Below are 21608 nucleotides of genomic sequence, written 5' to 3'. Positions count from 1 at the left end.
TTTGCGACGAAAATCAATTTCGTCACTAAAGAACCTAGATTTTGTAAATATTTTTAGAGACGAAATTCATATTTCGTCGCTATAGCATACTTTTAGTGACGAATTCTAATTTCGTCACTAAAATAATGAGGTGCAAAACTATTATTATTTTTAGTGATGACTATTTTCCGTTGCTAATTCTTCCTTATAGCGACGAAAAGATTTTTGTCATTAATACTATTCTCAGCAATACCTACAGTGATGAAATAATTCATCACTAAAAATTTCAACATCTAGCGATGAAATATTTCGTCGCTATAGATTAATTAAGCCTGCGCCAAAATTTCCCTCCGCTGGCGCCCATTTTTCAGATCACAATAGCGACGAAAAATAATTTTCGTTGCTAAATGTTATAATTTTTTTCATTATTAGTGACGAAATGCATATTTTGTCACTAAAGCTGTATTTTTAGCGACGAAAAATATTTCCTTACTAATTTTCGTCTTTAAAAATACATTTTGTTGTAGTGTACACTTTAGTACCCAATAATTTTTATTTTATGAAACTCAATAAAATAGTTAAGAGACAAATTAGTTCATTTGCTCATGGCCAAGCCCATTTGACTGCGGATCATTTTTTTTCCCAACTCCCAAGCCCATTTGAATAGTCAATGTTCACCATTTATTATGAATTAAAAAAATAAAAATAAAAAGCTAGATGAAGATGTCCATGCATTTAAAAATTGTTAAAGTTAAATAAATAACTAAACCCAAGAAGGAAGTGCTTGACAGCAAGCAAGCATTATATGTTAGTAGTTGATAGCAAAGCAAATATAAGTGGTTGAGACTAAAGCACGCAACAGCAAAGAAGAATTGTTCAGAAGCAGCGAAGAAGTCTACAATATTTTTAGCAATACTTTCATAACAAAATTTATGTGAAAAGTTGTTACTAGTTTTAATTTGAACCCACTATTAAAATTATTTTTTTACTCACCAATATTAACTAATAACTATCTGTTACTTAAAATTTATTGTGAAAATATTGTGGAAACATTTTATTGTGATTTTTTATTCTTTTTCCTTTCTTTCCTTGCATCCATACGGACCATACGTTTCTTTTTCTTCTTTTTTTTCTTTTTTTTTTCTCTTGTTTTTTGTCCTCCACACACATATCCCCATCCCCATCCCCTCATCTGACTCCTCTCTGCTTTTATTTTTCTTTCTTCATCTCTAGCTCTCTTTCTCTCTAGCTCTCTTTCTCATTCTCTTTCTCTCATACTCTCACCCTATCACACACACATTATGGGCGAAGAACAAAGCCAGAAGATCTCCCCTCTCGTCTCCAGTTCCCTTCCTCCTCCAAACTCAACGAAGATCTCCCCTTCTTGCTCAAATCCCTAAATTACCCTTTCAAATTCAACAAATCCATTCTCAAAACCCCTGGTACTCCTCACCACTGGCCTTCCATTCTCGCTATCATTCACTGGCTCATCCAGATCACTCTTTTCAAAGACAATCTCTCGTCTTCTGTGTGTGTGAGTGTGTGTGTGTGTGTGTGTGTGTTTTTTTTTAAGGTTAAAATTTAAAGGGAAGTAGGGAATCGTGAGAAGCGATCTGATCACGATTCTTAAAACCGTGAGGTTCGACTGCGGTTTGCATGGGTCCTTACTTTTTTCCCACAGAGCGGTTCTTGAGGCTAAAAGAACGGCAAAAATGAGCGGTTCAAGGTTTTCTCGGTTGGACCGTACGGTTCAGTCCGGCTTTCAAAACCTTGGTTTTGTACAATGCACTTATAAGTAGCCTTTGTAATGAAGGGAGTTTTGATAGAGGAAAAGAGCTTTTTGATGAGATGTTGGCAAAGGGAATTTTTCCCAATGTAATTACCTATACTTGTTTGATGCATTACCTTTGTAAGATGGGGTGATGGAAAGAAGCCACTGCTATTAGGATATATGTGGAACTTGTTGTAAACATATATCATTTAGAGTTGGCTAATCCTTTTGACAAAACACACTTTACTTGTATTTGGGTAGATCTAGGATAGGTTTAGTACTTCAAGAAACAAGAGTTCAAGTCTAATATTGAAGCCATGCAAATCTGTCTAAGAAACAAGTGAAGAAGTGCTAATTCATTAAAGCTCGACAGCTGCTCGAAAGATAACCTATCTATCGAGATCTAGACAGATAGCTCGACAGCTATATCTATCAAGAATTACGAAATCAGAATTTCCAAATCTGATTTTCGGCCCATGCTGACATGTTTGTGTAGAGTTTCTTTTCTCACAACCCTAGACATATATAAGACTTATTTTAAAAGCTGTCACATAAGAGAATATAAGGAGAACACATGCAAAAGGTGACCAATGCCTTATTCTCTCTGAAAGAAGCTACTGCGTCTTTATGCCTTAGGGTTTTGTAGCCAAGTGCTTCTTGATCTTCATTGTTGATGAAGTGTTAGTCATGTACTGGGAGCCATGCATCATTGGTTAGTCACGTACTAGGATCCATACAAAAAGGGTGGCATTCATATATTGAAGAGTTCACAGGTTCTGAAGCGGTAGAAGGTTTCTGTTGTAAGTTCATCTATGGGGATTGTAGAGTTTAGGGACAAAGGTTTTGTTCTAGATCTGAAACTTCTTTTTATTATAGTGGATTGCTTTTCGGGAAGATTTCCTCCCAAGTTTTTTACTATGAAACTAGTTTGTTTTATTTGTTTTCCTGAGTCATCATATCTTGTCCTATTTACTATTCCATTGTGCATGATATTGATGTTAGTTAGTTTTATCAAGGTTTATTCATAATAAATCTAATTAATAACTTGGGTTTAAAACTTGTTAATTCTATCAACCAGGGTTTAAATTTCTAAACAAGTGGTATCAAAGCAGGTACACTCTGATTGGATTAATTTCCTGAGTATGATCCTTAACCCCCGTTGTCATGGATAGTGGACAATCTCTTTTGATTCCTCCTTTATTTGATGACACTAATTATGCATACTAGAAAGTTCGTATGAAAGTTTTTTTACAGGCTCTAGGTGAACAAGTATGGCTAGCTATTAAAGTTGATTGGATTAAGCTAAAGGAAGCGCCGATGGATTGGGATGAAGCAACAATCAAAGCAGCAAATTTCAACAGTAAGGTCTTGAATGCTTTGTTTTGTGGGGTGACCAATGAGGAATTCAAGAAAATATCATCCACGGAAGTTGCCAAGGAAGCATGGACCATTCTTGAGAACATTTATGAAGGTACCAAGGCAGTAAAGATTGTGAAGGTTCAAAGACTCACTATTAGTTTTGAAGAAATAAGGATGGAGGAGGATGAGACCTTTGATGAGTTTTATACTAAACTCAAGGATATTGTAAATTCTGCCTTTAACCTTGGAGAATCTATAGCAAAATCCAAAATTGTTAGGAAAATCCTTAGGTCCTTACTTGAAAGATTCCATGCCAAGATCATTGCCATTGAAGAAGTAAAGGACATTGATCAAATTCCTTTAACTGAGCTTGTAGGGAACCTTCAAACCTATGAGATGGGATTAGGTTTAATGAGAAAAGGTGGAAAGAGTAGAAACTTGGCGCTCTTAAGGGTATAGTGGAAGAGATTGATGACTCTGAAGATGAAGATGAAAGCAAAGATGAAGATGATGATGAGGATGAGGATCTAACCTTCATAGCTAATGAGATTATCAAGCTTCTTCAATTTAGGAAAAAGGATAAAGACAAACCTCTTAGGAAATCTAAATCCTCTAGGAAGGGTAAGAGTGAGAAACCCCTCATCCAATGCCATGAGTGCAAAGGTTTTGGTCATATGAGGATAGAGTGCCCAAACTCTCTTATGAACGAAAAGACCAAGAATTCAAAAAGTAAAGGGTTGGTTGCAACCTGGAGTGATATTGAGAACGACTCTTCTGATGAGTATGTAAATGAATGTGGACACTTTATAGCTTTTGCTGCCACAACTGACAAGCGAATTGTGGAAAGTGCTAGTAACAGTGAAGATTCTTCTGATAATGAAGTACCCAAGAAGGTGACCCTTCAGGAAGCTTATGATAAGCTATGCATTGAATTTATAAAATCTGAAAAGACTTCTTATCAATGTAGAAAATAACTTAATGAGGTAAAAACTAAAAAAGCTGATCTATTAGTCAAATTAGATGAGACTAAAAGGTTGGTTGAGACTCTTATTGTGGAGAACACCTCATAATGAGAAAGTCAAGAATCTTGAGGTAGAGCTTAGTCAAGCTAGAATTCAAATAGAAAAGATGTCTAATGCAAAGTGTTGAGGTACAAATTTTTGGGCCCTAATGTCATTAGCTCACTCACTAAAATATAATACCCACGCAAGCCCATAAACTATTTTGAGCCCACATAAATATTTCCCACATATTACCCAAATATTCTCCATATTATTGGGCTCCCACAAATATTCCCTATATAAGCCCCATAAATTACCTTGGACCCTCTCACAAATACTACCCATTATATCCTACATATTATCCAACTTGGGCTTTCCACAAAAATGCTTATCACATTACAACCGAATTGGCCCACAAAATTACACTATCTCTAAAAAAAAAGCCCAAAATCATTTAACTTGTAAGCAAAACCCAAAAAGCCCAACAAAAATCTCTTATAAAGCCCGTTGCTACATGGCACTCTAAAAGCCCGTTGCTACACGGCACTCTAAAAGCCCATTGCTACATGGCACCTCCAAAAGCACGTTGCTACACGGCATTTTAAAAGCCCGTTGCTACACGGCACCTCTAAAAGCCCATTGCTACATGGCACTTCTAAAGCTCGTTGCTACACGAAAATATTTTTGCAAAATCTTACAAAGTCCAAATATAATTTTGGCACCTAATTTTACAAAGCCCAAATGCCTATTTTTACAAAGCCCAAATGCTATTTTGGCACCTATTTTACGAAACCCAATATTATTTTGGTACCTATTTTACAGAGCCCAAATGCTATTTTGGCACCTATTTTACAAAACCCAATATTATTTTGGCACCTATTTTACATATACTAAAGTCTCTAATTCATGGGAAATATAATAACTCATCCCTTAAAAAATACTTCTCTTTCAAAATTTATAAAAGCCCATGTATATCACCCATGGCAAAACTATTCATTTTTGTAGGGATGACCAAGCCCAAAGAAGCTCAACTACAAAGCCCAACTGAGCCAGCCCAGTTCACATTCGAATCCTAGCAGCTGAAGCTCACGTGAGTTGTCCAGTCAAGCTTCAGCACAACCTGACAGCTGGGGCCCATTGCCAATCAGTTCCAGCTTGTCCAATCAGATTAGAAGAGGACACGTGTCCAGCAGGGGTTAAACCCTTCCTTGCCAAGCTGAATTCCATCATTTCTCATGTGACACAAAGCTAGGATGACATTAAATAAGGCTGGGAAGCTTTAGCCAGTTGTCTTTCCTTTCTTCTCCAACCCATTCGGTCAAGGACTAAGGACAGCCATAACCAGGCCATGAAAGCTTCTGGAACAACTTGAAATCAGTTCATTATCATGCCAAAAACATGTACTCTCTGGTTCATGGACCAAGCACATAAACCCTAAATGGGGAAACTTAGGGAAATGTGGTTTGGAGAGCACCAAAGGGATCTCCAACAGAGTTACCAGCAAAGGGCTCCAAGATTGACACCTGGCTTGGGGTGATACAATCTGCTCTAGGGAGCTCTAATCCTAGCAGCAACAAGACCAAGATTATTAGCCTAATACATGCTCTAATCCCATTAGTTGAGGACAATCAGCATTTAACACCGAGTCAGAATTCCAGCTATTATTACCAGAAACAACAAGAACTGTCTAAAGGCTAAGCTTACCACTCTTGGTCAAAATCTTAGGAAATGATTTTCTAAGGATTTTCTAAAGATTGAGGTTGATTTAGTAGAGATTATTTGCTAACACCCCTTAAAACTCAATTATAAATAGAAGCTCTCCACCAACACTCCAACACACACTAAAAGAAAAGATTTCTTCCTTAACTTCTCTGTTTAGCCATCTCTAAGCTCTGGCAAAGTTCTGAGTCACTAAGTTCTTATCTTCAAGCTTAGAAACTAAGTTCTCCAGCTCCTAGCTCATAAATACCCCTCATACCTCTACCTATAAACACTTATCTATCCCTAGCAGAAAGCTCCAGCAACTTTACTGAACACTCTCTCTCACTACGCATACTACCCACAGATGGCCCTCACTACTCACTACATATACTATATTCATGAGCATGCCCTGGCATCATAACGATCTTGTTGCGCTAGCTAGAATCTCTCTCCCTCCCTTCATCTCACACTAAGTTTCCTCATTACTTGCTATGATGGAACCTATGATATTTGTTTATTCATTTACTATTGAAGGTTATGACGTGACAGTTACTATAGAGTTTTTCTCTCATATTATTGTATTAGAAGACTCTTCTCCAAAGCCAATGGATGATGAGTTTGAAGATATAGATACTTTCCTTAATCTGTGAAATAGCTAACAGCTGAAGGTTTATTCTGCTCTGTTTCATTTTACCGCTGGTATACTTTACCGTAGGGATACTTTACTGCTGAAATATTTTACTGCTGGGTTATTTCTTTATTGTAGTATGCTTTTTATTGTGCTGACGTGTCTGTTGTAGGAAGTGTTTTTAGGCCATCTCATAACCCTTGTCAGTCCCATCCTAGGCCCAAGGTATAAAATAAGGTGAATTCTTCAAAAACTTCACCGATAACCTTTGAGCCGTGCTTCAAGCCCATCGTCGAGTTTCGGTTTAGGCCCCCAACCCAGCATAAATCTCATTTGTCAAAAGGAAAACTTTTCCACCCCCGGCACAAAGCTTGATGAGGTCTTAAGTGCTCAAAAGCCTAGTTCTGATAAGACTGGCTTAGGATATGCTGTTTCCTCCAGCCCCTCCTCTTCCACGGCTTCTAGATCAAAGATTGTCTTTGTGCCCCAATCTGAGAAAGGTGATAAAGGTATGAAATCTATAACTGATTTCTCTAATTCTAAATCCTTTGTTAGACCTCATGTTTGTCACCATTGTGGTGTTTCTGGACACATTCGTCCTAATTGCTTTAAGTTGTATCTTCAAAAGCAAGTGTCCAATGGTCACAAGTCTCCTCTCAAGGATCTACACCGTTTTTTGGAGAGTTATTAAAAGTTTTAAGCTTTTTAACTCAATTTTAGGAGAATTCGAATTCTTCTATCTCCTTTAGTAGACATACTAGGACACGTGCATTTTCATCTTCACAGCCAAAGACTCATGCTGTGTGGGTGAGAAAGAAACCTAAGACTTAATTGTCTTTTCTATCTGTCCTCTACTTTAATTCTTTCTATCTATAGTAGGACTCTCTTTGCTTGATTTCTTATCTGCTTTGGAATCATGCTTTCATGCATATGCATCTTTTCTTCATACTTTCATGTTGTTCTTCTGTTTTTGTTTGGTTGTTTAGTTTTTATTTTGTTTTGTTTTGTTTTCAAAATAAAAATAAAAGGAGAAAAATCATAAATCATAAAAATACAAAAATAGCGTGTGTTTGTGTACATTGGTACTTGTGTACTTTGGATGGCCATTGAAATAAAGTTTTCTAAACTTTGTATCTTTTGTAACTTAGATGAGCATCTCTATGCACAACCAAGCAAGTGAGATTTGTGGCTCGTGTTTGTGATGTGTAAGATTTAATCTCTTGTACTTAACATTCGTATTACTCTTTTTGACGGGAAGAACTAGAAAATCCTAAGAGAAAGGCATAAATAACCATCTCACCACTGTTGCCCACCAATCATTTCAATGACATCTATATGCTTTAGCATAGTAAAAGTGCAATCAAAAGCTTAACATTATTGGGTATCTATTTTCTCTCTCTTATATGCCCATGCATGATATGCTTTACAAAAGAAAATATGCAAAGAAAAACAAAAGCAAAAAGAATCAAAATGTTTTATATATGATTGCAAGCGTGTCTTTTAAGAGATGTGGGAGTTATAGGATGTACCTTGAAGATGATAATCCCCATCAAGCAGTTATGATTGTGTGTGAGTTAAAGTGATTTTCTCATATCTCAAATCATCATAACATGTAGACACTTATGCAATCTTGCGATGTTTTTCACACACAACATGCAATATTCTTTGCTACTCTTAATAAATATGCAGGTATAATATAATTTGGTCATCACAAAGAATACACGTGTTAATGTATGCTCACTAAACTATCTTGACTTGTTTTTGAAATATAAAATTTGTTAGACTTGTTTAGTGTGTGTGTGTGTTTTGGATCTAAATGCTTGACATTTTTTTGTTAAGAGATGTTTTTGAGAGCTTAAAATGTTGATTGGATCTTTGACTGAGTAGTATGCTTGATTGCATTCATTTCTGTGTTTTTCTCTTCTTTGAAAAACTGTTTTTACATATCTCAACGGCTTCTCGACACCTAAGCTATCTATCAAGCCTCTTGATCTTCCTTTCTCGACAGAAGTTAACGCATTCTCAATCCATCGAGAAACTTTTTGTCTGCTCAATAGCTATTCAATCAAGGTTGGATTTTGCTCGATAGCTACTCGACAACTTCTCGATCTGTCGAGATCCTCTTACATGCATTGTTTTTCACATGTTTTGCATCTTTCTTTTATCTTGTCATCCATAGCATCTTGTTTCATTACATTCATGCATTTATATGAATTCCTTGTGCCTCCTTGATCATCCTTGATCATCTTTATGTTTCTCGGGTGAAGCTTTCTAGCTTCTTTTATCCTTTGTCAATTATAAAAAATAGGGGGAGAAATTGTGGAGAATATGTGGTTTCTTTTTAAGATTCTACATGTTAAGGGGAGAAATACATGTCTTTGTAAGGGGGAGTTGTGTTTCATCTTGTTAGGGGGAGTGTTTACCTCCTTGTTGTTTTAGGAGCTTCTTTTAGCTTCTTGTACACCGGTCTTGTGACCATGTTTACATACATTGTGCTTATCTTTGATATATATATATATATATATGATAATGTACGTCTTCTTCACCTACCTCTACATGTGTTGTTTCCTTTCTCTCTTTATGCACATATTTCTTTATTGTATGTAAACTTTTATTTCTATTTCACACTAAGATGCCTTGATGAGTTCTATTTAAATTGTTTTAGAAATATAGGTTGTCAAAGTCTATCACACCATGAACTCTCTTCTTACAAATTTTTTCAAGAGTTTGTGTTAGGATTAGATTTTATTGTATTCAACAATTTATTATGAGTTGAGTGATTTATAACTTCTCTCATATTTCATTTGTTTGTTGTGGTTTTGTCACAAATTGCCAAAGGGGGAGATTGTTAGAACATATGTGGAACTTGTTATAAACATGTGTCATTTAGAATTTGCTAATCCTTTTGACAAAACGCATTTCACTTGTATTTGGATAGATCTAGGATGTGTTTAGTACTTCAAGGAACAAGAGTTCAAATCTAGTATTGAAGCCATGCAAATCTGTCCAAGAAACAAGTGAAGAAGTATTGATTCATTAAAGTTTGACAGCTGTATTTATCGAAAATTACGAAATCAAAATTTTCAGATCTGATTTTCGGCCCATGCTGACATGTATGTGTAGGGTTTCTTTTCTCACAACCCTAGATATATATAAGGCTTATTTTAAAAGCCATCACATAAGAGAATACAAGGAGAATACATGCAAAAGGTGACCGATGCCTTATTCTCTCTGAAAGAAGCAACTGCGTCATTGTGCCTTACGGTTTTGTAGCCAAGTGCTTCTTGATCTTCATTGTTGATGAAGTGAAGAACTTTACAGCCAACATCTTCTTCAAGTTGGTGTCTTAGTCATGTACTGGGGGCCGTGCATCATTGGTTTGTCACGTACTAGGATCCGTACAAAAAGTGTGGCGTTCATATATTGAAGAGTTCAGAGATTCTGAAGCAGTAGAAGATTTCTGTTGTAAGTTCATCTACAAGGATTATAGAGTCTAGGGACAAAGGTTTTGTTCTAGATCTGAAATTTCTCTTTATTATAATGGATTGCTTTTCGGAAAGATTTCCTCCCAAGTTTTTTACTATGAAACTAGTTTGTTTCATTTGGTTTCCTGAGTCATCATATCTTGTCTTATTTACTATTCCGTTGTGCATGATATTGATGTTAGTTAGTTTTATCAAGATTTATTCATAATAAATCTAATTAACAACTTGGGTTTAAAACTTGTTAATTCTATCAACCGAGGTCTAAATTTCTAAACAACTGCAATGCTGAATGACATGACAAAACATGGAATTCGCCCAGATGTTGTTACTTATATAGGGTTAATTGATGGGCTTTGCAAAGATGGGAGAGCTACACAAGCCATGGACTTGTTGGATTTGATGCTTAAGAAGGGTGTAGAGCTTAATACTGTAACATATAATGTTATAATTAATGGACTATGCAAGGAGGGTGGGGTTGGAGATGCTTTTAAGATACTGGAAATGATGACTAAGAAGGGGAAGAAGCCGGATGTGGTTACTTACAATACATTGCTGGTAGGTCTTTGTGCTGATGGGCAGATTGATGAGGCAATGAAACTTTTGGAGTTAATGTTGAAGGATGAGAACTTTGTTGAACCAGATGTTACGATATTTAACTCATTAATCCAAGGATTCTATAAGGAAGGCTTCCTTGATGGGGCTGTGGAGGTATATCATATGATGGTTGAAAGGGGGATCTCAGGTAGCATGGTAACTTATAATTTCTTGATTGGGGGGGTATCTGAAGGCAGGAATAATTGACGACACCTTGGAACTCTGGAAACATGTACTGAACTTGGGATTTGCTCCAAACTCGACTACCTATAGTATTATGATTAATGGGTTCTGCAAAATGCATATGCTTAGTTTTGCTAAAGGACTTTTAGTAAAATGAAAGCTTGTGAGCTTAGTCCTATGGTGATTGATTATGAAAGTTCAAATAGTGTATAAAACACCCTTGAACGTTTAGACCCCCAATTACAAAATAACAAATTCAAGCTTTGTGACAAACAACTAGTGTGCGAAAAATGAACACAAGCTATAAACAGAATTGGTAAACAATCTAAGCCAATTAAAATCACATCCACAGCAGAAAATAAAAGGCAAAGATAAAGGGAAGGAAGATACAAACACAAGGACAACACACAATGTGTTATCGAAGAGGAAATCGAAGCCCTCGGCGTAAAACCTCTCCGCCGCCCTCCAAACGGTAAGTAATCCACTAGAAAATGTAGTTGGGATACATGAATAGCAATAGACTCTCCAAGCCTAATCTACCCAGTGTACCTAAGCCCTCCAAGCGTCTTGCTCCAATGAGGTTGCGCCGAACCTATTTCTTTTCTAGCTTCCCGGATTCCACTACTTGACCATAGCATCAACCAATGTGAAATTGGTTCCTTCTTAACTACTCCTCAGAACACCAAACAACCCTCTCACAATAATGGATATGGTGAGAAAATGTTTTGGTAAAAAGCCTCTCAAGGATTTAACAATGGAGAGGAAGAGAGTTGAGGAATTTGAAGAGTCTCTTATGTGAAGATTGTGGATGAATCAATCTTGTTTTACTCTAGGGTTTCTCTCTCAAAATTTTCTCTAGAAGCTCTCTTTCTTTCATGGGTATAAGGGGTATTTATACTGGGGTGAGAATGGAATGTGAAGAGTCAGGTTTTTCAAAACAAGGCTGACTCACGGCTTGACTGAGTCACGAGATCAAACCGCGAGATAACAAAACAGTCAGTTGTCCTATTTTGTCCTGTAGTGCTCCAGTTAGCATGATGCTTCAACTTCTGGCATGCCTGGCACGTGTGCATCTTCTGGCGGCTTGAAGCCGCGAGTCACCCGCGAGATCCAGTCGCGAGTTTCTGTTTTCTTGCACACTCTTGAGCATTTCAACACTCTATCTCACTCACTACCCTTACAACAATCCCACCTAAATACAGGATTACTAATTGCTGAAATACAAGCAAATTTGGCACGGAATAAAGCCAACAAGATGGTTGATTAAATTCAACCTTACAATCCCCCCCTTTAGCTATTCCGTGACAAAACCCTAAAACAGACTCTAGACTTAACATGTGAGTTGGGAACAGTTGAACAAAACTCATTCACACCTAACTCTAGAAACTGTGAAGCACTTGAATCATATGAACATGAATCTCCTGAAACACAACAATACACCATGATCATTGTATGCAGAAAAATATGAAATGCATATGAAGCAGGCATAATGTGATCAAGCAAAGATGGAGTAAAGAAACAAACCATGGCTTAATCAAATAAGTAATCACTACAAGGTAGTGACCACAATGCTCATTCACACTTGGAATGAACACTTGGACATACAAGCTAACAAGCTCAATGCAAGTCACTTGCATGCCCAGCACTCAACCAATGCATAATACACTAAGTATATGCAGCTAGAAACAATCCTACAAGGGCACAAGAGTGACAGTACTTAACAAGAAAATGCATGACATTTAGTTAGAAGTACTGATTTAACAAAGTATAAAGGCTGCATAAAGCATGGTACAGACCATAAAACTTATAGATAATGAACATAAACCCTAAAAGCTTACAAAAGCAACATGGGTACAAACAACATTATATAGTGAAAAACAACTTAAAATAAAATATTGAAACTGCTTGCTGAAAACTCCCCCTTAGGTAATTTTCTCCCCCTCTGATCAAGCTATCACTCCCCCTTTCATTGTATTCCCCTTATGACATCATCTCCCCCTTTTTGTCATGGAATAGCTACATATCCTCTTCTAGCTTCATCTGAATCTGATCCAATTGAGTTTGTAGGGAGGTAAACTTCATATCCCACTGAGTGCTATGATGGTGTAGAGTAGATGTGAGTCCGAACATCTTGGTACTCAACTCGTGGACAGATGTCACAATGTTGTCGAGTTTTTCGTCAAGGGAGAAAGTGCTAAAATGCGAACTACTGTGAGATGTGGAAGGTTCCGGTTTGACTCTCTTCCGACTATGACCAATGCTTGCGTTGAATGTACGCATGTTAATTGGACTCAGTTTTGGGCAGGGAAATTCATCTACTGATGGGTGAATTCCTTTGAGCTTCAAGATCCTAGAAATGAGACAGCAAAAAGGAACACATATTCGTGACTTAGTTCGTAGAACCGTTTTGCGCAGAACATGAAAGATATGAGCACAGATGTCAATCTCTACATCAAAGATTAGGTCATGAAGAAACAAGGCATGTCCGAGGTTCATATACCTAGTGCTAGATAGGGGGTACAAGTTGTGAAACATCACTATTGTAAGCACTCTCAGTTTCGGAGGAAGTGAGGAAACGCTGACTGAGTTTCCGTTGGATGAGAATTCCAAGTCTTGTCCAAGACCATCCTTAAGAAGTTCCTCATCTGGACATAGATCATCATAAACCTGTGAGTGTTTAAGCATTGGCTGGTTGATGTGAAGGATCTCTGCCAAATATGCAGGAGAGACTAAAAAACTCTTTCTCCTAACCCAGCACTTGAGTTCTTCTCCTTCCACAATTGCATTGGCATAAAATTCCTTTACCAAATTCTCATAAGCTTCATCCAGATCAGAGAGAAGGTAATTCCAATCCTTGTGGGCAAACCATTTTGGAATGTCAGTGTCATGAAGTGACGATTGGTCAACAGGTCTTTCCAGTAATGGTGTAGTATTTCAGAAATAAGTCTCATGAGTCTGAAAGGCAGCATAGGATCTGAACTTGTTGGGATCGAACACTCCTGATGAAGAACGAGTCCTTTTTGTTTGAGGTGAGTAGTCATCGACATCAATGACAGGTTCCTTTCCTTTGGAACTACCTCCTTTCACAGCTGCTCTCTTGAATGGAGACATTTCCAATCTACATCATGCAATAGAAGAAAAGAAAGAACACAATCCAAGAGATATTATTAGCAGTGGGTTAGTTTCAAAATATGGATAATGAAAAAAACCCTAAGAACTAGATGGGAATGTCCAGAAAATGACAATGAGAGACAATAATGACCCAATGTTGTCACAATATAGGATAGATTAGAGAATAACCACCGAAAATCACACAAAGGAGACACCAGACAATCAAATATCCAAACATAGTCAAAAGATAAATCCATGAGGTAAATGGCAATAACTATGAAAAATAAAGAGTAGAGGACAAAACCCATACCTTTCCTTGAAGATTGAGAAAATTGTGGAAGATTTTGGAGTTTACCACGGTGGTGTTGAAATATTGAAGGTGAGACTAGAAAATGAACAATCACAGGATGCAAGAAAAGCAAATTAAGACCCTTTTTGAGAACAGTGTTGAAAATGAGCTTCTTTTTGCAAACCACGCGATTTTCACAACTGAGGTAAGTCGCCAGACAGTCGCCAGTTTCACCCGCCAAAACACGTTAAGCCAAAAGTTTTGAAAAATTGCTAAGTGTTTTTCGCGACTGGAAGTCTCACTCGCGAGGGAGTCGCGAGCTGAGCCGCGAAAATCTTTGTGTACCCCTCGCGACTGGACCTTCCATTCGCAAACAAATCACCAAAAAAGACCCGCGAGCTCACGATTGTGGCACGCGACTTGACTGACCCGCGACTGAGTCGCCAAAACAGGGCAACACTGTTTTTTGAAAATTTCAGATTTTGAGAAAACAAAATACTTTCCATAAACAACTAAAACACTCAAAAATCTTTTTGTGTTTGAATCAACAAAGATTGAGCATGTGAAAACACATTTTATCAAGTATAATCACACAAATGAATATGGCATTCATTGAACATAAACTTGTGTGTTGTGTGTGGGTACCAACAATGAGATAGTTCTTAGTCTAATGTGAAGTTTCAATGATCAATTTAACCAAGGCATACACAATTAGCACTAGATCATGTAACCCATCTCAATTATAGAAGTATGCATATATGACCTCCCACAAGACTTGATTACATAATTTGGAGCTTCACATTTGACTCCACTTTCAATCATAACATTTTATCTTTTTGATCATTTTGAGACAATCACCTCTCATTGTGAGAGTGATATTTGATATTTCACCTTGATGAGATAGCCTTTGGCTTTTAGAATAATCATTCACTTTAATTTTTGGTCGCTTTCCCTTTTTCCTAGTCGAATACTAGTATATGCAACAGGCTTTTGCAGCTCAATATCTCTTTTCATTTGGAGATTTACATTTAGTGAGCTCTTTTTAGCAAAAACAAAAATAAAGAATGGGAAGATATATAGGCACAGGTCTATGCATGTCTCAAGATCAAAATAACCATTCACTAATCATTCATGACAAGTTTGAAGATCTATTTACAACAATCACATAGATTTCAAGATTTCTTCCACAGTGATAAGAGTACAAAGGAACAAGCTACGCTCGTAAATGCACAAAGCCATTAGCACAAAGGTACAAGGCAAAACAAATTTTGAAACAAAACTCAACAATGTCGATCAAACTTTTTGATTTTCTACTTTTTATGTGGTTTTTGGATTTTTGACACATAAGAAGGAAAAGATTGATCAAAAAAAAAAAAAAAAGGAATAAATGATAAAATGCAAAAATAAACAAACACATTTCAACCAACACAATTAATAAGCAAACAACCAAACAAAGTCACAAATCATAGGAAATATTGATACATGGACATGTTGTAATGCTTATGCATGAATACCCCTTTTCACGCACACGTCACTTGCATTTGGGGTGATTTCCTTATAGGACTGGGTATGAGAGTTAGGGCTTTCAATCCTTCGTGTGAAGCTTTCCAAGCAGTTGGTGAAAGCACCAATCATCTTCATCACGTCCATCATTTCGAGATCACCACTTTGATCTCTTAATGGTTCACCAGCCCAATTTCTCCTGTCATTTCTAGGTCCTTGTGACCTTGGAGCAGTTGCACTATTCATTGCTCTCAGCTTTTGACAATTTGGCCGAGTATGCCCTTGAAGTCCGTAGTGACAACACACATAGTTTCGATCTAGGACCTCTTTGTGATCATGGACGAGACTTGGTTCGGGATTCAGACCTGCCCATAGATTGATTACAGGGGTTGTTCACCATCCGTTGGTTCTCCACATTCCTCTTCTCCTCTATCTTGGGCTTCTCCGCAGTAGGGCCAACTTCAACTGACTCTTTGGCCTTTATAAACTTCACTTCTTTAGTGATATTGCCAGATGAGCTACTTCCTCCGGTATATCCCAATCCGGATTTGTCTGAAAAGTTCATTTGTCTGAAAAGTTCTTTTGAGATGAAATAACATCATCTAGCTTCTTGGTAGTGACCCTCTCTATCTTAGCATTTGCTTGCACAACCTCTTGCTCAAGAAATCTCACTTTTGTGTAAGTTTCTGACAACTCACCATTCAGTGTTTCTATCTCACATTTGGCCTCCTTATAGCGAATTATGAGACTTTTATAGTCCTCATCTGCCTTCTTCATCTTTCTCACAGCTGCTTTGGCCACCCTTGTGTACTCACCCTACTTCTCCAAAAGTGAGTTATAATTCTCTTGAAGATTGGTTGTGCTTTCATCTTCTTCAACATCTGATTCTTCAACAACTCCCAATGATTCTTCATCACTATGTTCTCCAAGTTCTTGTACAAGTAAATTCAACTCGTCTGAAGATTCAACATGGGCAATAGTCATAAAAGCAGAATAATTCCCTTCTCCGTCACAGCTTTCCTTAGAATCTAAGTTGGATGAATCCAAGTCACTCAGTGTCGTGGCATACACCTTGCCTTTCAATTTCAAATAATTCGGACATTCTTTCTTAAAGTGTCCATGCCCGTTGCATTCAAAACAAGTGACACCTTGTGTAGATTGGGATTATTTTCCATCTTTCTTTTTGAATTCCCTTTTCTCCTTTCCTGAACTTTGGAATTTCCCTTTATCACCAAATTTGCCATTATTCTTGAATTTCAAGAATTTTCAGAATTTTTTCACAGGGTATGCAACATCTTTGTCAACCACATCTTCATCCGATGAGTCATGGACTTCTAACTTTTCATTAATGGTCTTAAGAGCAAGAGATTTGCTCTTTCGTTGATTAGGCAGTGACATTTCATAAGACTGAAGAGAACCAACCAGCTCTTGGACTTTGATGTCATCAAGGTCCTTACTCTCTTCAATCGCTGTCACTTTGGCACGAAAACTTTCCGGCAATGATCGAAGGATCTTCCTTACTATTTTAGAATCCTTTGTTTTCTCTCCCAAATTGAACTTGCTGACAACCACCTCATTCAGCTTGCTATAGAAAGAGTCAAAGAACTCATCCTCACTCATTTTTAGTTCCTCAAACCGAGTGGTCAACATCTGCAGCTTGGTGTCTTTCACTTTCTTTGTGCCTTTATAGGTGGTCTCCAATATCTCTCATGCTTCTTTGGCAACGGTAATGTGAGAAATCCTATGAAACTCATCTGGAGACACACCACAGAAAATTGCATTAAGTGCTTTACTGTTAGCAATAGATGTGGTGAGTGCTACCTTATCCCATGTGGATTTGGCTTCCTCAGGCCTGGTCTAACCTACATCAACAGCATCTCAAACTGATTCATCAATGGAACATAAAAATGCTCTCATGTGAACCTTCCAAAAAGCATAATTACTACCATCAAAATATGGAGGTGCATTTAGGGATTAAGACCGATTCATCTCAATAGGGGTCAAAGATCACACTATGGTAATGAAACCAATAAAGGTGTACCCGCTCTGATACTAATTGAAAGTTCAAATAGTGTATAAAACACCCTTGAAAGTTTAGACCCCCAATTACAAAATAACCAATTCAAGCTTTATGACAAACAACTAGTGTGCAGAAAATGAACACAAGCTATAAACAGAATTGGTAAACAATCTAAGCCAATTAAAATCACATCCACAGCAGAAAATAAAAAGGCAAAGATAAAGGGAAGGAAGATGCAAACACAAGGACAATACACGATGTGTTATCGAGAGGAAACCGAAGCCCTCAGCGTAAAACCTCTCCTCCGCCACCCTCCAAGCGGTAAGTAATCCACTAGAAAATGTAGTTGGGATACATGAACAGTAATAGACCTTCCAAACCTAATCTACCCAGTGTACCTAAACCCTCCAAGCTTCTTGCTCCAATAAGGTTGCGCCGAACCTATTTCTTTTCTAGCTTCCCAGATTCCGCTACTTGACCATAGCATCAACCAATGTGAAATTGTTTCTTTCCTAACTGCTTCCCAGAACACCAAACAGCCCTCTCACAGTAATGGATATGGTGAGAAAAAGTTTTGGTAAAAAGCCTCTCAAGGATTTAACAATGGAGAGGAAGAAAGTTGAGGAATTTGAAGAGTCTCTTATGTGAAGATTGTGGATAAATCAATCTTGTCTTACTCTAGGGTTTCTCTCTCAAAATTCTCTCTGGAAACTCTCTTTCTTTCATGGGTATAAGGGGTATTTATACTGGGGTGAGAATGGAATGTGAAGAGTCAGGTTTTTCAAAACAGGGATGACACGCAGCTTGGCCTCGCGGCTTGACTGAGTCGCGAGATCCAGCCGCGAGGTAACAGAACGGCCAGTTGTCCTATTTTGTCCTGTAGTGCTCCAGCTAGCATGACGCTTCAACTTCTAACATACCTGGCATGTGTGCATCTTCTGGCGGCTTGAAGCCGCGAGTCACCCACGAGATCCAGTCGCGAGTCTCTGTTTTCTTGCACACTCTTGAGCATTTCAACACTCTATCTCACTCACTACCCTTACAACAATCCCACCTAAATACAGGGTTACTAATTGTTGAAATACAAGCAAATTTGGCACGGAATAAAGCCAATAAAGATGGTTGATTAAATTCAACCTTACAGATTACAATACACTGATGGCATCCTTGTGCAAGGAAGGTAGTTTGGGGCAAGCTAGGGGGCTATTTCAAGAACTGAGAAATGCAACTCATAGACCAGATGTTGTATCATTTACTACAATAATTGATGGAGCTCTCAAAGCAGGAGATTTTCAATCTGCCAAGGAATTGCTAATGGACATGCTTGGAATGGGTTTAGCTTCTGATTATATGACCTTTTCCTCATTGATAAGTAGATTGTCAAAACTTGGTCAATTGGATGAGGCTAAAAGTGTTTTTGAGAAAATGATAGCTAGTGGTTTTACACCAGACACCTTTGTATATGATTCTTTACTAAAGGGCTTTGCCTCAAAGGGAAAAACCAAGGAAATCATTGACTTACTTCCTCAAATGGCAGATAAAGGTGTTGTTCTTGACTCAGAAATCATTTCTACTATCTTGACATGCCTTTGTGATATGTCAGAAGTTCTTGATGTTATGGAGATTCTGCCGGATTGTTCTTAGAAGCATCAAAAGAAGCAAGCATTTCATGTGATAAGCTTTTATCAAAACTGAATAAGTCTCACCCAGAACTTAAATTATGTGCTGCATGATATTCTCCATCTCATGACAGGTTTGCTGATGCTAATATAGATCTTCAAAAATGCTCTATTAAGTAAGTCCTTATGCAACCTATTCCTTTAAAGTACCTTTTTTTTGGGTTAAATTATGGTGAAGGATTGCTCTAGATGTCATGGTTATGTATGTGATGTGGTCAAAATGGGATGAGAAATGTGAATTAAATAATAAATTGATATCCTTGTATATTTCTTGGATTTATTTTAATGTTCTGAAGAGCGGTCTACCAAAATAGGGGAAGAATTGTCAATATTTTATTTGTTATTTTGATTATTATTTATTTTCATTAGTTTTGAGTAGTTGAATCGATATATGCACTCCTATGGTATGGTTCTTGTAACTTACTTTGAACTGTAGTAATCTTCCAGTTTTGCTCACAAAGAACAGTGCATCTTCTGCTGTTACTCTCATAGTTCTACCTGGCATTCCATCCCATGCAGGGCCTCCAATAACTTGGCTTTGGTAGTGCATATTATCTCTCTATAAATATTTTGCTTGCCATGTGTTTGTGTTTTCACTGCTCTGACTCCTCTCTTTGACAGGGCCCGAGCTTCTTTGCCAGGTTTTCAGGTTTTTCCTCTCCAACAATTTGGAATCTGGGGACCTGAGATAACTACCAAGTTGGATCCTCAAAAGGATACTTATGTTATGGTATGTAGACATTTTCAGATGCAAAAAAGTTATGGTATCCTGACACTGTAGTTTGGATTATTTACAAATGTCACCGTAGTTCAGATGGGAGAAGTTATGTAGGACATAATAACATACAAAAAGGCTATACGGACTTTTCATAATTGAATGCAAAAGATATCCTCCAATTTCTTCAATAAAAAGTGGAGGATGATGTCTACTCTTGTATGTAGAGTAGCACTTTTCCTCTTGTCCTTGCAAGGAAGTGATGCTCTATGTTGTAGCACTTGATGCCTCACTACTGGTCCTGCAGGTGAGGTAGCCGCCACTCCTTTTATCCTGATTCCCTATGGTCTCATCAGAAATTGGTTTGGTATTTTGCTATGCTTTAGACTTTGTCAAAATATAAAATATGGTTAAAAAAAAATTAATAAAAAAAGATAATATGAGAAAGGAAGAGTGAGAGGGTTTATTATTTCCTCTGCTCCAGTATCTCCCTCCTTCATGCCACTCAAGAATGAAAAAGAAGGAAAGGAAATATCAAGAAATGAATGGAAATAGGAAGAGCTGATTACTCCCGTTCTCAAGAAGTTGCACCATTGCTTAGAAATACAAAATTTATGCAGTCTGATGCTTTAGCTAGGTTGTTTGCGTCTCTATTATTATTATATGGGTTTCTGATTCACATCTTGATTTTTCAGTCATTGACTGTTATCATGGGTGTTGATCCAGTTGGAAACTTTCTATATTTATGTTTTAATTCCTATGGAGGCAAAAGAGAGCATAAAGCCAGAATGTATATTTGGTCAGGGCAAGAGTAGGTACAGAAAAATATTAGAAGTTTTGGGAGATCGGTTGATGTTAAATGCTCCAAAAATAGATATGAAATAAACCCTATGACCATTAAATTACCAATGCTATATCAGAGGGCCTTCAACGAACATGACTGAAAAAGGCTCAGTGCATGGTGTGTGCAACGTTGCTAGGTGCTGGTCTATGTTTTGTAGTGGTGTATATAGCATAGTAGTGGAGAGTACCAATGTGGAGATCTAAATGCTTCACTTCTAGGTTTCAGATTGCACCACTTGAATGTTAACACCTTTTACAATCATTGATGGACAAGGCTAAAAATTAAAGCCAATTCAGAAGGTCCAAAAGAAGGGAGGGGAATAAAGAGTTCAATCAAACTCATTATGAATCTAAAATTCATGTCAACGCAAAATTTTTAATACATTTTCTTACATAGTGATAGTTTATGATAATCAATGAACAATGTTGATTACTTCTACCTGTAAGGTAATGCTTGATATCTATAAGTTTGTAGCTCATTTTCAAGTAATTGTCTTTTTAATATATTAATATACTAGTTGTGGTATTACATAACAAAATTTATCCTTCAATTTTTAGTGAAAGAGATAGATCATTAGTCAAAAGGCCCAGAAAACGACCTTTTGGTTTTTGATATTTCTGGTCTGAACCTGGGAAAACCTCCAGATCCCACGTTCAGACTGGAACGTCCATATGGAATGTAAGGTATTATCCCTCTATATATAATACTGACAAATAGAAGTGTTAGTCAGATTGGGAATTTTCCTT

At 37.3% G+C, this 21608-nt stretch overlaps 1 pseudogene; it reads left to right on the top strand.

Moving 5' to 3' along the window:
• The window catches only part of LOC115960702, a 31365-nt pseudogene extending 12008 nt beyond the window's left edge, over nt 1-19357 (top strand).
• Nucleotides 19358-21608: the final 2251 nt, after the last annotated feature.

Source organism: Quercus lobata, chromosome 2, assembly GCF_001633185.2.
Source record: "Quercus lobata isolate SW786 chromosome 2, ValleyOak3.0 Primary Assembly, whole genome shotgun sequence".
Taxonomy (NCBI): Eukaryota; Viridiplantae; Streptophyta; class Magnoliopsida; order Fagales; family Fagaceae; genus Quercus; species Quercus lobata.
The sequence above is the reverse complement of the archived record's forward strand: the minus strand, read 5'-3'. Positions and strand labels throughout refer to the sequence as shown.